Source organism: Lepisosteus oculatus, chromosome 3 (genome assembly GCF_040954835.1).
Source record: "Lepisosteus oculatus isolate fLepOcu1 chromosome 3, fLepOcu1.hap2, whole genome shotgun sequence".
Lineage (NCBI taxonomy): Eukaryota > Metazoa > Chordata > Actinopteri > Semionotiformes > Lepisosteidae > Lepisosteus > Lepisosteus oculatus.
This window is the reverse complement of record NC_090698.1, coordinates 69,828,341-69,841,310: the sequence shown is the minus strand read 5'-3', so window position 1 is coordinate 69,841,310 and position 12,970 is coordinate 69,828,341. Positions and strand designations below refer to the sequence as shown.

The 12,970-nt window shown below is 36.6% G+C and overlaps 1 protein-coding gene across 1 annotated transcript in view; it reads right to left on the bottom strand.

Moving 5' to 3' along the window:
- The window catches only part of zfyve16 (zinc finger, FYVE domain containing 16), an 87,737-nt gene extending 75,549 nt beyond the window's left edge, over positions 1–12,188 (bottom strand). Inside the window, exon 1 of the mRNA XM_069187494.1 lies at positions 12,106–12,188. The gene's annotated coding sequence lies outside the window, so the exon portion shown is untranslated. The remainder of the gene's footprint in view (positions 1–12,105) is intronic.
- Positions 12,189–12,970: the final 782 nt, after the last annotated feature.

Below are 12,970 nucleotides of genomic sequence, written 5' to 3'. Positions count from 1 at the left end.
CTGCTAGATGTCATATACAGCATACTTTAGATTATATTAGTTAACAAAAATACCAGAGCATAACTGTCTAAATATCTATACTTTGCCGATAACAATGATGTAAAATTACAGAATGTTGTGACGTTCAGGGAGAGGTAACAAAACAGGTTGCCTCATTGTCAATTGATTGACATTAACTATTTAAAATGAAAGAGGTGATTTAAGGGGTTCAACAGAGCCAGTGATTGAGCTGTGATTTTCTAGGGCCAACAGCAGCCATCTCTTTTCTAGTTTACATCACAAGTGACTTGAGAAGCAATAACTGGGAAAACGAAAGATAGTAGTGAAGCGAATCAAGCCAAACAAAAGCCGGAGAAAGACAAGCTGTCAATTTTAAACTAATGCCGTTTCACCATGGAGTAGACCGTGCTGTACTTGACTCTTCTATGCATGGCCTGCCTGCCGTTGTGAAGTGCTTTGGTATCTCTTCAGATGAGAAGAGGTGCATGAATGTAAGTTTGTTTTTAGAATTCCAGTTGTTCTACCCCACACTGGGCTCTTGCTAATCTATTTCCTGATTCAATGTATTCCATCACACTGTTAAGTGTGCAATCCTGTTGTTTTTCAGTACATTGTTACCTATTTGTGTACAACGTAGGCAAAACATTTTATTACACTGGCTCTTGATGTGCAACCATAAAGAATGTCTCTATTTCGCCAGATAGCGGGGTTTTTTTTTTTGTTTTGCAGGCTTATCAAATACAGCAGGTTAATGCTCAGTTTTATTAGTAGAATAATTTGGCAAGGAAATACAGATGGTAAATTAAATGCTCCCTGCATTACATGAAATATGGAGTGTCCATTGTGCTCTTCATTTAGTGACACATTGAGCGAGCACAACTGCAATACTGGCTCTTTACACACAGTATTGTCTGAAAACAAATCCAAGAATTCCTTTTGTATCCGTGGAGAGGAAATGAAAATTGTGTAACTGTGTTATGACTCAGGATTCCTTGTAGGCAGAAAGGCAGTGTATCAGTGCCCAGCACCACCTTACTTCTGCATTAATAAGAGCTGTCAAACCCTTTCAGATTTATAGGGGTTAGAGACAGACAAGCCCCATTGCATGTCGACTCAAAAGGGAGATAAGCCCTTAAATTACAATGCAGTGCCAGCGAAGGGGAGACATGCTATCAGATACCTTAATACACTTACAGAGAGGTTATTATCATGCCCTTTAGAAAAGGCCGCTTCATCAGCAAACTCTTAAACTGGTATCTTGGTAAAAGTTGAAAACAAAACATCAGGGATGCCAACTGTAAAAACTTTAATAAATATAGAATTTCTTTATTTGCATCACTGGCAATATGACACCTGAGTTGATGAGCAACAGGTAGCTAAACAATAAACTAAAATGTGAGTTTAACAATCTTCATCTCCTCTAAAGAGTCCCTGAACTCAAGTTCCTGAAAACAGAACTAAAGCAGTAGAAACACTGTTACTATTACACATGATTTAGAAAGTCATTAAGAATGATAAAGGGCTGGGGCCCTGGGCTTAATTCCCACTGTGCTATCTGCACAGGGCTTGTACGGTGTGCTCTCCCCATGATTGGATGGGTCTCCTTTAGGTGCTTTTTCCTGTTTCTTTCTAGCTCTTTACTTTGAAATGCAGCTTTAATTTGATGTATTGCCCCCCTACATACACAAGCATTTTCTTTACTCTGATAAAGGTTAAATATTTTAAAATTACAATTTGTTCAATCATTTATTTACAGAAACCTAACGCAGCTACCCACCTGAAATAATATTTGAATGACTGGAATCTGTAACCAAAAACATAACTGTACACAAAACTGTTTATAGGTAACCTAATTGCTCAGTATGTATAAAGAAGCACCATTATGAGTTATTCATTTATGAAACAAATTGCAGCCAAAGGACTCTCTGAAAACACTAGACCTTTTTATCAAACAAACAAATAGTGAAAATTGCATTCTGCATATGTAGATCGTTTAGTTTCATTGGAAATGAATGGAAAGCACCTACAGAATTGTGCTGTCTGAAGTGAAAATGAGAATTTAAAACATTTTTGAGATTCTCTCCTTTGCAGTGAGCATTTCCTTTTTGACATGTATTATGAAACATACTGTATTATTTTTGCTTGTGTAAGGTAACTTCATTCATATTTGTTTCTGCAGTGTATCATAAAAACAACAGAGTAGTGGAGAAATAGAAACTCCCTATACTCTCACAGACTTGAATGCTGTGTCTCCCTTGTTAAACCTCTTCAAATTAAGTCACTAGTACAGAATTGATGAGTATTCTTTCCTGTTCTCATGGGGTTACAAAACTGTGCCATTGTAATCATGCTGGGAAAGAGAAAATACTAGTTTGGGAGTTATCCAAGCTAGCTGTGCACTCATATTTGTAGTAGATTCCTTGGCCATATCTACACGTTTAACAGATTAAACTGTTTTACTGACAGGAAGCTTACAGACAATGTGGTTTGTTTCAGAGTTTGGAATAATTCTGCCTTCATTTCTCTCTAGCTACGTTTAGTAGTTTTCAGTTCCCTTGGGGAAAAAGACCTTGTTGTTGATATTCATCTCATATCTCATATCTCAGATAATGTGAAAAATGTTCGGTGACTTGAGTCCTACAGATGCAGCCATTCAAAATGCCCGGTAAAAACCCGCGGTACAGTAACCTACCCGCAGGGCACCGGAGGGCACCGCGGTAAGTGATTGGCTGGCCAAAATGAGCGACAGGGGCACTCGTGGTGCATTGGTTGGTAGTGAAAAGATTTAATCATTTAATGTCTTTACCGTGCACATTTTAATCCGCTTAGTTTTGAATATTTATATGGAATTTTACCACAAAAGGGAAATTTTAGTAGCTGAGCATAAAAAGAAGAGGAGCATAACGCATCTGAAGGTCATAAACTATATTAATTTAGGAACATAAACATTACTGTATGTACATAAACTGTACTGTGTATGGCTGGTCTTGATAGTTTAAAGAAAAAATACACACCAGTCTTCCATTTCTCCCTAAACATTTTAAGCATGAAAGTTTTATGAAACGGTACCCAAATATGTGATTGCTGTATAGAATGAATTTTAATTTTTAAAAATTATTTAACACGAAAATTAAGCTGTTTACATCTTCCGCCTGAGAACAGTCACCCGTTGCTACCCAACGCAGAAACACAGCCACTAACTAGCAAAGAGAGGACATTAGCTAGCCAGTATGATAAAGAAATAAATGATTATTTTGTTTATTTCTTTTGCACATTTATTTGAACATTTCCATCGATTGTACAAGCGCTTGGAAACTGTCCAATCCCTAGTTCATCAGGCATTTTACCGGTCTGGCGCCGGTCTGTGTCTTCTAGGATATAATGTCAGCGAACTCTTGTTTTTATGTCCACTATAACAGACAATCTCCTTTGCTTTTAACCGAGCGTTTAATAATTTCCTAAAATGAAAATGATTTACTTTATTTCCCTCACGGGATCAATAAAAGTATCTATCATCTGTCTAAACTATGGGACAGAATTCTGGGGTCTCCCCATACCAGAGATTATGGTAGGGCTTCAGAATGGTGATTGGCTGACACCATCTGACACCCCTCTGATTGGAGAAAAAAGACGTGCTGGTTTGCTATACATACAGTACTGTACCAGGAAGAGGATTTCTTTCTATTCGAAACGTGTATTTTAAAAGTTTAAGAAGTAAAAACCTTACAGCGTACACAGATTTCGTTATCTTTGTCTTATGCATAATAATGTTCACCGCTCTGTCTAGCAAATTAATAATAAACTTTATTTTATATAGCGTTTTAAACGAATAAGTAATTAGATTGCTCATAAACCTAATCACTTGCTTTTTCTTTTTATTTAGGCTCAGATTTCAACTATAGATCAATTATTAATAACCATAATAACAACCAACCAACAAAAACAACCATATAAACATAATACCAACCAAAAACATAGATAATGACCACAATACAAAATCAAATATATCAAACCATTATACTCTCGCAAATTCCTCCAATTATCATAATCCCGCCCCTTATGCAAAACCAAACCCTCCTCCCATCCCAGTTTATCCTCTTTATCATCCTCAAAATCCACCTCAATTTTCAACATAAAGCATTACTGCTTACTGGGTTTTTTTTTTTTTTTTTGGGGGGGGGGGCGTCTTTCGCTGGAAATCTCGCCTGCTTCTACTTTACGAGTACAACCCCCTCTCTGCCGGAGTGCTGGCTGTGACGAATTAAACCGGTTTCACAGGTATTTTCAAAGTAGGAAGTACAGTGTTAAGTGGTAGCTTTATGTCACGAGGACATTCTGCCTTATAGCTCTACAGACCAGATTCCCATTCAGCATGAACTGTTTGAGCGCTTCCTCATGTACAACCCATCTAAATGTAATGTACTGCAGTGAATTGCAGTTTCATATTTGCTTTCTACTACTCTACAAATTTCTTGGAAGTGAATTAGTTAAACACTTTGCACGTTATAAAAAAGCGGGAACAACTGGTTACAAGTTATTACCTTTATTGTCATATTAGGTTAAAATAAAGAGTTATTTTAAGTAGCGGTCTGAGGCACTAGAGGATTCTAGTTGAAAGTTTTTGCTTAGAACTCATTAGGACCTGTGATAAGCCCTGTATTCCAAACATTGCTTTCACATGCTAATGCGTTGGTTTAACAGTCCGGGAGTGGCAAGCTTCCAATGTCAACTCGACTCGATTGGAAGACAATGAACGTATTTTAGCCCTAAATGAATTAATAGCAAACATGGTTTACATAAAATACATTTTTCCAAGAAAGTTTATAATAATACGATCTATAGTTGAAATCTGAGCCTAAATATAAAGGAAAAGCATTTTCAGAGAGCAATCACGCTGTGTTTATGTAGAAAAAGCGATTAGGTTTATGAGCAATCTAATTACCTATTCGCTTAAAACGCTATATAAAATAAAGTTTATTTAGAGATGAATGATCAGTGTCGCAGTTTAAATAATTTTCGTAGGAGGGCTTAGACAGATTCCAAGTCTATTTTTGCAATTTACGTTGCATTGTCCAATGTGCTGTTGTAATAGTTTAGAATACAGTTAGTCTAAGCTTTATCAGCTTTATTTATGGGTTGCAATTTAGAAAAAGTCAAAAACCGCACTCAAAATGCAATTTAGAGCTTTCTGGCAAGAGGAGACACCCAAATTATAATGTAACATGCCACTTTTTGTGCATGAACAAAGTTATACTGCAATTTTCCTTAGATACGCGATTAAAAAAAATAATTTTTTTGAATCCCCGGCGGAACACACTCCATAAGAATCAGCGCTTTTATACAGTATATCGCCTTTAAACACATATATTTAAACACGCGTTTACGATTTAAATCAAAATGCGATTCAAATCAATATAAATGTTTATTTTGTAACGCATAGGTGACTATTCATTGTTATTAAAAAGACTTAAATTCGATCATGTTGTGATATTTAGAAATATAAATTTGTTTGGTGCAAGTGAGGTTTTATTTAATCTCTGACCAAGAGAAACGTTTCATTTTTTCAAAGAAATGTTTGTAAATGTGATAGTTCCATGGGATTCAATCACAGACCATGTGACATGGGAGTCGGGAAACTAACACACAGCGCCACCAGATTTGATAAAGCTATAAAAACGCTATAAAATAATGTGACTAGGTACAGAACAAGTTTACAGCACAGTACAACAATAAATGCTGACCATGACTTTAGAAGCATAAATTACCTTACACAATTTAAACACAAGCTGTCTTTAGCCCTCTAAGCTGGTTCATACAGAAATGTAGAGATCCAGGCTCAGAACACACAGCTTCATTAGCGAATACATATGCAGGACAACTAGAGAAGACGTCTTACAGAGGATGGATTTTTAGAAACATCCCATCGGTGACATCACTGAAGTCAACTCCTAGGTACTGTAACTGTCGTGTGGATAGTTTCACAAGAATCAGACAAAGGTTTAAGCATCGCTTGTTCTAGATAAAACTGCAAAAAAACCAACAACCCATAATGTACTTCTTTGCGGCTCTGTTTGCCCAAATCATATATTCACAACGTGAAATCTAGAAAATAATATTACGTAACCAAAATCCGCAATATGGAAACAGATCCTGTGTAATTGTTGACAGATGATGTACTCGTAACATTTTTACAAGACGAACTACAACATTTAAAAAATGACTTGTATGTACTTGATATCTCTAATCAATCCACGGCGACATTGTTAAAAGCAGAGTCCCAGCACAAAACGAAACTAAAACGCCCTGGGCATACCGTTTCGCGCTTCTTATTAGTTGCTCAAAAGTAATTTGACCGTATGAAATGCATAATATAAACCTAGAAACATATACGTGAGCAGTATTTACGCACTGTAGTATCGGTGTTAAGACATACCTCTCAAATACTGTAAATCAAGTTAAAAATATCTCAAGACCGATTCTGGTCATAATGAAACCATGTTTCGTGTATGTTTTCTTTAAAGTACCGAGACCAGCCATATACTGTATGTTTATGTTCCAAAATTAATATCGTTTATGGCCTTCACACGCGTTGCAGTATGCTCCTATTCTTTTTATGCTCAGCTACTAAGATTTCCCTTCAGTGGTAAAATTAGATATGAATATTCAATACTTAAATGGGCACAGTTAAGACATTAAATATACATATACATACTGTATACAGTACAGTTTTCATACAGTAATATGTTTATGTTCCTAAATCAATCTCTTTTATGAGCATGTGAAAGGCATGGTGAATCGATTCTCAAAAATTTGTTCATACCTCCTTTCCCATGATTGACAATTTTATTTCTGATATTGCTCATGCCACTGTGACAATAGTATATGGAGTCTTTTTCTGAACAGACACAGCTGTGTTCAGCATAATAATGATAGAATACAGGCCGGTATTTGGTTGCAACGCTGGTTGTGATTGAATGTGACACCAGTTGCCCGTGTTAATGAGTGGCTAGCTCCGTTACACTTCCTGGCTGTGAGAACTTTTCAAAGTTGAGTTTGCCTTCTCTCTGCTCAATTTCGTCAACAGTGCTGAATTTGGCAGATCTAATGGCTCCCCCCCACCCCTTTTCTGAATGGAAAGCTTTGAATTTCCTGGTTCAAACAATACCTGTAATGAGCTGTGCACATCGAGAAACCAAATTATTCTGATAAGCAAAGGGCAGAATAGTGAAAATGAACATTAATTAGGTACTCCACTGGGTGCTACTAATTGAAAACCGATCAATTCTACTGCATTCCATTCTGATGCCTGTTGCTATGCTATTAATGAGTGTACATTGTCCCAGTGAAAATAATGCAACATTTTTGCAAGTCTGTTATACCTCCATTCCAATGCGGCCCAAGATAGCTTGAATTCTGTCCAAACCTTATAGACTAGTAACCTCCACATATGGTCCACTACAAATGTAACTTGTTATATACAATCCTTTTCCAGGCTGAGGCTGATCTAGCATTCACCAATAATCGAGCTATATATACTGTACACTGTAGTGCACTTTTGTCCTGTCATTCACTACATTGATCATCCGATGTTGTAAATACGTGAAACAACCTTCGGATATAACCTACAACTATATTTTTTATTAATATCTTTTGCACATATCAAATAAAAACTCCACGGGAAGGCAGCTTGTGTTATAATTTAAAAGTATAGCATTAAATGTACAACATTATCTGTATTTTTGGTGTCATTTGAAAGTTCTTCCCATCCCGTCACTAAACACATGGAGACAAAGGGGAACTGCTTGTTTTGCAACGTTGAGGATGACCGTGGTTCACAAGCTAGATGCAGTAACTTCTATAAATGTGTAATTATGATGGTCTGGACCTCTTGGAACAATTGGAAATCGTAACGGTAAATTGCAAGAGTACTGTATAACAATCGAGCACACAAAAAGGCAGATTCCAAGGATACAACAATTTTTTTTCTTACAAATAAAACACTGTGCAAAATAACCAATACAAAGGAAAACGTATACAGTGGTGTGAAAAAGTACACCCCATGAAAATGATTGTCTTTTTTTACATTTTTAGATAAAAGAATATTTGATCATCATTTCAACAATACTGATAGATAAAGGTGATCTCATTTTTAAAAAATAACATTGAAAAATCCCATTTTGCACTCATTTGTACCATTCAAATCAACAGAACATCCAATTTCCTTGTGCAGAAAAAGTTAGTACACCCCTACCTTTAGAATCAGGTACACAAAAACAGGTGCAAACGATTTAGATCATCATTAGAGTAACTAATGAAAAAGTAACTAACTAGAGTTGACCTTGCAACAAGACAATGACCCAAACACTAAACGTCAAAGTTGAAGGAGTTCTATAAGGAGGATTGGGCAAAAAGTTCTCCAAGTGTCACGGACGTCCAAAGGGACTAACCGTGGGGAGCAGGAGAGCGGAAAAAGACCCATATGCGCAGCGGCGAGACGGGAAAAAGGCCCGGGCTCATTAGTGCAAAGAGTTCAGGAATGCCGTATAGAAACCTATGCCCTCAGGGAGCGGACGTGGGGCGCCCTGGTGCTAGGCGGGTCTCAGGACATCCGAACGTCAATGCTGAGCGAGGACAGAGTGCAAGACCCGGAAATATATAGCCCAAGGGAAAGAGAGGGACCAGAAGGACAGCAGACCGGAAACTAGGGACAGGGCAGAGAAGGAGCGCCCTCTGGCTGCAGAGGGCGTGACACCAAGTCGATGTAGGAGACTGATAGACAATTACAAGAAATGGAAAAAAAAGTGATTTCTGCTAAAGGGGGCGACACCAGCTGCTGAAGCTAGAGTATGTACTTATTTTTTCCTCCACAGTAGACAATTGCATTTCTGACTGAATTTTGTTGAATAAATGATTAAAAAGAATCATTTTTATTTGTTAAATTAGATCACCTTTATCTATCAATATTGTTGAAATAAAGATCAAATATACATACACGCAAATATGTTGAAAAACACACCTTTTAATGGGGTGTACTTTCACACAGCACTGTACACTGGATACCCATGGCTTTAGCTGCTTTTCTGAATGCCCAACATTATTCAGTGCTGTCACCAAAGTATAAGTGTATTGTTTTGTTGATCAGGAAAAAGGAATCAGGTGAGAGAAGGTCTTAGAAAGAATTCAGTTTTGCATACCGTTTCGATTGCTTTAGCTATGTTTCATTAAGGTTGAGTTTTTGGTCCTTTAGGATGCCAGGTGTTCAGGAGGTCAAGAAAGCAGAGAGACATTCCCAACACTTTGTAATTCAAGAAGTTACAACACCTACCCAGCCATGTTCTGGCTATCTAGCTATCTGACTATCACACCTATCTGTGTCTGTGTGTTTCATGGAGAGCAAGCTGGGATATGCGAAAAAGATAATTCCTAATGCAAGAAATTCTAATGGGTATAAAGAGTAATTTGTATGTCTTAGGGATATTAATAATACTGTCATTAAATGCAGATATGGAGGGGCCAAGGTAAACAGTTCCTCACTGAAAGTTTCAGATTGTACCAGTTTACGATGCCTTGATTTCAGTCTGAAATCCAGCTCAACTGATTTTCAATTACTGCTCAACCTGCTTTTCAAATTACCAAAAGTAATATTTCTAAATCATTTAAAATTGTACTGGATTTAAAACTGGATTGCAAAATCAACACGGATTATGAAAATGTACAACTTCACAGAAAATATTGCTAATATTTTTCTTAACATAGCCATTAGATATTTAATGACAGTATTAATTAATATCCCTAAAACATATCAAAATGGAAAAGTGGTCTTGGGTTCTGTCTGATTTTTCAGCTCCTCGGAAGACAGGTTCTAATCTCACACTTCAGTATCTTTCTACCTTTAGGTGCCACACATAGCACACCAGCGATGTCTATTTCAATTGCCCCACAAAGGATTCCTACTCAGTTTAAATGTGTATTTAAAAAAAACTGTAAAACTAGATTAAGGGTATTGATAGCTATAAAAAGTAAATCAAAGCTGATAGACTGTGCTGCTGAACCAGAGGTTACAAATACAGAAACACAAGTTAAGGGTCAGAACGACTGCTAAATAAGCAAGAACAGATAAAGAATATACAGTAGAATCCACATCTACAACTTTTACAGCGGAACAGTGTAGATAAATTTCAATAAATTCCTACCCCATTAGGACTTCTGTTCTCTCCTGCTTAGATATGTTAGTGCTCTATCTTCAAAAAATGTATTGTGCATCTCTTAAGGGGGGACTTTTCTTTGCAAAGCTCACATGCTCCGCTTCCATGACATTATTTCAAATAACCACAATCTTTCACTTAAATCTGTCAGTTCATTTCAGACTGGAAATGAGCAAGAGGTTCCATGTCATTGTCACTTTTTCCTCATATGCAAAGTCATACAAATTGGGTTTCTATTCCATACGAGTCAGAATGCCCTCAGGAGATGTAGAACCATTCCCAAACCTCCTTTTAAACTTAATAGGAATTACTCTGCTCCAGATATGTGCCAGTGGTGAGCACAAGGCTTCTTGGAACTCACAGGCAAACATCAGCAACAGCACGTTACGTTAGTGAGAATGAAGAACAGATAAGAGTTTCAGATGCTAGCAGAAATGTCCTTCTCAAACCCAGTATATACACATTTGAGTTTCAGTTTTAGGCTTATAACTATTTAGAAGTAGAAAAAATAAATATTGATTCAATTTAACTTTATGAAATTATCGTATATGGGTATATTACAGTATGCAATATATAGTTAATATGGTTAAACTCAGATTAAACAAAACCACTTTAAAAATGTTTGTTTTATAATGGTGATTTGTACTACTGACAAGGAGCGCTTCAGGAGGTCATTCTTGCCTTCTAAAATAAGACTGTACAACGCATCCACTTTGTGTCTGGGCAGGGGCAACATTGACATTGACCTGTTTCTGGACTGAACAGTAAATTCTCTGCTACATCTGGCTTTCCCATTTACAACTGTTTTGGTGCAATATATGCCAGGGACTTGTGCAATACATTTATATTTATATTTTGCAATACAACATTTTGTGTACTGTTCTGGTTTGTTCTTTGTATGTTCTGGACTGTGAGTAACTCTTCTTAGTGCACTTGTATTGTATTATTGTATCATTTGTTACACTGTTTTGTGTTGACTGTTAAGCTGCTGTTGCACTGCAGTTTCCCTCACGGGATCAATAAAGTATCTATCTAAATATCAAGGATGACAAACTATTGCAGTTACTATTCTATTTGATACTAAGACATTTGGAACACGTTAACTTACTGCCTTAGTTGGGTTTTGAAATTTGTGGTAATCATTTTTATACATATAGAAAGATTTTTTTGCTTCTCGACATCTGAGGGTAAAGATCGCTTTGCCCTACATTGTGACCTGACCTTCAGGTGGTACTACTGTAGTGGTAGTAACCAACGCTTACAGCCATCTCCAGTACTTATGACCTCCTAATGAAGATTTACTGATCAATAACAGCCCTCTATTTACAACTTATCATACAGAGCAAATGAGACAGAACCAAACCAACATACTGTACCTGTGACCTCAAATTCCCCAAGAATATTGCTTGTACCCAGTCCCTCAAAATAACTAAAGGGATAGTCAATATGAAACTCCATTCTGACCACTGAGATAACAAGAGAAAACGAATTGCTTTTTACAGTTATACTGCTGTTCCATTCAAATGTGACACAAGTACTGTATGCGTTTATCTAGCAAGGCTTACTTGAATCTGGGCCTTCATCAGATTGTTACACCACTGCTATCCTGTTTTACCATTTTCCATTTCAATTTTCATAAAATTAGAATATTGAACTCCAAAACATCTTTTATACCAACATGCTTTGAAGTACCACAGTAAGCACCAAAACATTTTGACTAGAAATGCAAGGACTGATGTTTTGTAGTTGGTCTGTAAATACTGTTGGGAAGGTATGTTCTGTGACACAGGTATGGCCATATCTAGTTTAGGCCTTTGAGCAAAATGTGGTGAGGACACTGGTTAAAAGCCAATTACAGATGCCTTACAAAATAATAATAATAATAATAATAATTACTTACTTATAAGGCGCTTTTCTGGACACTCCACTCAAAGTGCTTTACAGGTAATGGGGATCCCCTCCACCGCCAATGTGCAGCATCCACCTGGTAATCAGAGTGAAGTAATCAATCTCTTGCACAATTATCACATATTATTGCTTTAAAGCTTGCAGTTATGATCTTTTGCTGAAGCAATTATCTTTATAACAATTATATCTATATTCAAACAAAAAAATAGTTTAAAAAAAAACAGAAAACACCATTTATGGTGGCAAATCTAAATTAATTCAGGTACACAGAATTAACTTAACAAGCCGCACAATTAGTATAATAAGTGTCCTCTCTGTGTGCGGTAAGAGAGGCCATTAATTCAGATTGTGAATTGCTAGCAAGGCCTCAACCATAAATACCGAGGAGTTTTTAAAACCATTCAGGGATCATGAGAAGGGAATAAAAACAGTTTAGCGTGTATTTTTTGCTTTCCACAGTATACTTCTCGTTTCCAAAAAAAAACTTTTTGAATCGTTTCTCAAAATATTGCAAATACAACTGATATCCAATATTCCCCGAACATGGAGGAAAACATTAATGTTAACTTCGATGCTTAAAATGTTTAGGGAGAAATGGAATACTGGTGTGTATTTTTTCTTTAAAGTACCGAGACCAGCCATATACAGTTTACATACTGTAATACTGTATGTTTATGTTCCAAAATTAATATTGTTTAAGGTCTTCACACACGCTATGCTCCTATTCTTTTTATGCTCAGCTACTAAGATTTCCCTTCAGTGGTAAAATTCCATATAAATCTTCAATACTTAAACGGGCACAGTAAAGACATTAAATATACATATACATACTGTATACAGTACAGTTTTGCATACAG